At 42.3% G+C, this 4,320-nt stretch overlaps 1 long non-coding RNA gene across 4 annotated transcripts in view; it reads right to left on the bottom strand.

The window, feature by feature from the left end:
• The window catches only part of LOC143526917 (uncharacterized), a 20,120-nt gene extending 16,042 nt beyond the window's left edge, over window positions 1-4,078 (bottom strand). For 2 of the 4 annotated variants that reach the window (XR_013133995.1, XR_013133996.1), the window contains exons 1-3: window positions 3,777-4,078; window positions 2,725-3,643; window positions 1,678-1,781 (exon numbers count right to left, since the gene is read on the bottom strand). This is a non-coding gene — a long non-coding RNA (uncharacterized LOC143526917). Of the gene's footprint in view, window positions 1-1,031; window positions 1,412-1,677; window positions 1,782-2,724; window positions 3,644-3,776 lie in introns of those variants that run through there. The other 2 variants (XR_013133994.1, XR_013133993.1) reach the window with 2 other exon arrangements.
• Between the last annotated feature and the right edge of the window lie 242 nt (window positions 4,079-4,320).

The following is a 4,320-nucleotide window of genomic DNA, read 5'->3' as shown; positions in this document are numbered from 1 at the left end:
CTGCTGTAGATAAAAGCCACACTAACTTGTTTAGAAGAAAAAGATTCATTATAATGTTTTACAAAATTACAAAACTATTCTAGTCAATGCCACATTTCTGCAATAAAAAAAAAATCAGTTTGATTTATTCAGCTGTAGACATTGATCCCACATAAACTCTGTTCCATGCAATTTGTCTTGTTTCAGCAACTCTGAGAAGTAAATTGCGATATATTAGAATTCCTTTTAAATGTATAGCACCCATTGCTATACATGTGTTGATAAAATGTCAAGGTGTTCATACTCTAATAACCATTAACATTTAATTTCATTGCTTTTGAGTTTTCAGTCTGAGAACCAGTTGAATATTTGGAAACCATTTCAAAATCCATTTCAAAAAGACAGAGGGAAAAAAAAAGGTAGTGAACTTTTGAAAAGGAAGCCCTATCTGACACCCAGCCCCTCCACTTCCTGGAACAGGGCACAACCCTTACAGATGGTCAAACTGAATTGGTTGACTTACTACCTGTGAGATCCATTCACATTCGGGCTTTTCAAGCTGCTTAGTTTAGATTCTAAAATCACCTGTTCAGAGTGTGAGAGTGTGCTTTGGACCATACATTATGTGCACATGAGAAACTTTTCCCATTAGCAACTCTGGCTAATAAAGATGTATGAATATTTCCATTTCAGAGTAGTGCAAACAAAGCACATTCTGTGAGGTCTGTGGGGACACGGACTTTCTGAAGCGTGCGTTTTCCTTCGAAGCCGTGCTGATCAGACAACGTGCTGGTCAGCAGTAGTTGTGCTGCACGCGGAAGTGGGCAGGTGAGCCCTGGTTCAAACAGCTGAACTGGCAGGATACATTTGGACTGGCTCGACACATCTAACCCCATAGCACAGGATTCAGCTGACAACATCAATGACATCACGTTGGCAGAGCAGAGCGGCGCAGGGGGTCAGAAGGCCCTGCCCCATGCTGGTGGCCACAGTCGTGTCCGCTGACGCCAGCCCCTTGCTGACTACACGGGACGCCTTATGTGCAGCGGAAAACACCTGCATGGAAATGCTCTCTGCAGCCACACCTGGGAGGTGTGCCACTTGCTTCTGTTTGATGATGCGTACCGTTCCGACGTGACGGCTACTCTCCGTGACTAGCGTGTCGTTGCAGCCAAATCCCAACGCTGTCATGGAGCACACCTGGCCTAAACCATAATTGCTCCTAAACACGGGATTAAGTCTTGTGGCCAGCCACCACGAGCAGCGTGTCTGGAACAAACTGGTCAGGCGTTCACGATGCCTGCTGACAGGGGCCGGCTCAGATACCCCAGTCTCCTCCTGCGAGAGCGTTTACAAAACAAGCGCTTAGCCGGAGGACGCGGCAGGTGGGCAGAACGAACTCACTCTCATGTGCGGGGAGACATGATGGAGTCTATAACAGAATCATGCAACCAAAATATGTAGTTAACGGGTGAGAAATAATCTTTATAATGTGACTCTGTGGTTTGCCTCAAAGAAACTCCACCATTAATTTTAAAGGAAACCTTTTTGTCATTAGAGTAGAGATCAGAGCAGACGCCACATTTCACCACATTTGCATCAATTAGAAATGAAATATGGGTTACCAGGTTTCCAGTGCTATGACCGGCCTGCCAGGTAAAGAGCGTAACGCTGAGTCATGTCTCTCCAAAAACTCACCTGTCACTTGGTGTCCCTTCCTGGTACCTGCAGTCCTGCCAAGGTGGAGGTGAAACCCCAACACGTCATCTCATTGCGCCATAACCGATTTAGCTGCTATAGTCCTGCAGGCAAAAGGTGGATGCTGAGTGGTTTACCAAACAATTACCAACTCACTCGTTTGTTCCATAACTAGGAGGCAGTGTTATTGGTGTGATGGTGCTTTTAGCATACTCCTCTCTTTACAGGGTTACGTGAACAAACCACTCATAAGTCCTCGTGCAGTGTTATAAGAAATAAACAGTAGTCACTGTTTGTCTCTGTTGATTTGTCATTTATATATTGTATGTCAAGACTATGCAAGCTTGGTCTCACAAACATCCATGTGTGCTGTCAGAGTGCCTTGTGTGCCTTTTGACTAACCCCAGTCACTGGAATGAATCAGCCAGACCATGGAATCACTGTACAGGCACGTTGTGTGAAAACCCCAGAATAGTAATATGGCACACAATCTTACATGCATTTTGGGGTTTATTTAACAGATGATTTTTGTCATTGAATTGTGTGTTAAATCAAACCATCCTCAGCTGGTAAGAATGTGGGGTTGTTTAACATTTATATTTCTGATGTCAGAAATGCCCCACATTTCTTGAATACTTTAGATGTAGTTAAAGTTTATTGGTCTGCATTGTGTTTCCAGTTAGGGCCAGCAAATCCTATAATTAGTCTTGAAAGGCAGTGCTTGCTTTGCACTGTGAGTTCAAGGAACATTCTGTTCCCAAATAAATGTAAATACCGAAAGATATAATTTCTGTCCCCTTTGCTGGTATATCTTGTTTGGACTTCAAGACAGGGGAAGTACTCTAGCCCTGTCTGCAGTGAAGTTTACAAGTCTAACAAAACACTCTAGCTCTTTTAACTTTAATCTTGTACATAGGAAACACTTCTTCTGAGTATTCAGGGCTATTTAACTACCCTTTCATTAAAGAAATGGCATACTGTACAGCAATCTAACAAAATACTGTTCATTGAAAAGCTTAAGTGTTGTAAGAATTGATATAATTTCACCTGAATCTGTTCATGTGCATGTCGGTTTCTGTTATACTCTAAGCAGAAGTGTGAGGTAGAAGAATCTTCTACACAGACAGCCAGTGCAGATAATATGGGCTGCGTCGTCTAGGACAAATGAGCTTAATAATAGCTCACTTGCTTTTATACTGCAGCCAAATGCAGAAGTGTATCACATGACAGTAGTTACACGCTTTTCCCATCCCACCCAAGATGTGGTTGAGTAGCTGAAGAGTTGAAGTCACCTTCTTAACCACAGCTTCCCCTGAATCTGATGGTAACTACTGCTGAAATGTTTGCAACACTCTTGGGTGACAGAATTTCCTGTCTGTATATATTTTGCATTTTTGATCATTTGATGACTTGTTTGGCGCCAACATCATGTGACATCAGAAATAGACTCATGGAGTCGAAAATATCATTGCCATGGCAGTATGGATGTACATTTTGTACCAGGCACATTTTGTACCCTTTATTTACTATACACAACAAAAATAGCTCATGTATGTTCTACTTTGTTCTTCTCCTTGAAAGTATGACTGATATCAAATAGGGATTTCAGCAAACTCATTCAGTGACGGTGCGTATCTGTAGATAATCACTCTTATTCTGATGAATGCTGTCATTTCTACTCATTCACTTCATGTGCTATTTTTCTCCACTAAAACCTAAGCAGACAAAACAGCACTTCCACATGAATGTCCCTGTGATAGCTGTGAACAGCTGTACCGAGCCTCTGGTTTCATGCCTCCCTGTAGTGGAGATGCTACTGCAATTCTTTTCTTCACTTTGTTCCATTAAGACATCACTCACATTTCAACAACTGTTGCAATATATTAAAATGCTGTTATAATGTGGTGAACGCACGGGGCATCTGTTATGTCACCGCGGATTTAGTGGCTCTGGTGGGCGTAGGGCACTGTAAAAACAAACAAACAATACAACAAACAACAGTAACCAATCAGCCACTGCATCTGCTAGAATTCATACACGTTTTCCCAACTGACCTCATACTAAGCAAATCACCTTGTATATAAGTAAATACATTTCACCTGTCAGTTGGTTTGTCAATGATCCATGGAAGAAGGCTGGTATAAAGATTGGAAGGCGAGCGTTCAGTGCACGACTGGCCAAGCTCTGCCACTTAGCCTGTTAAGCGCCGTCTGCTCTGCACGTCAGATGAGAAGAAGCAGCGTGAGCTGATCTGAGCCGCTGGTGCTGGTCCAGCATTATGAAGAACATTTGCTGGCCACACGCAATTGGCTGTTTTTTTTTTTTTGCATTTAATTAAAAATACATTAACTAGGATCAAGGTGGTGAGGCTCCATATGGGATGTGTGATTTGGGCTGCTGGGAGAAGACCAGACCTGCATTTCAATGAATCTGCAGGAAACAGGAAGACATACTTGCCCAAAACATTCTCACTGAGCCACCTGTGGGTCAACCACCGGTCCTGCAGCTTTTAGTCACCAATGCATGCATCATATCTCATCATAACATATATATGTATGTTAATGTTGCATATAATATAATATAATATATGGTACACATAGCACTTTAAAGACATAATTTGGATATTAGAGAATATCAGAGTCA

This window comes from Brachyhypopomus gauderio, chromosome 11, assembly GCF_052324685.1.
Source record: "Brachyhypopomus gauderio isolate BG-103 chromosome 11, BGAUD_0.2, whole genome shotgun sequence".
Classification (NCBI taxonomy): Eukaryota; Metazoa; Chordata; class Actinopteri; order Gymnotiformes; family Hypopomidae; genus Brachyhypopomus; species Brachyhypopomus gauderio.
The sequence above is the reverse complement of the archived record's forward strand: the minus strand, read 5'-3'. Positions and strand labels throughout refer to the sequence as shown.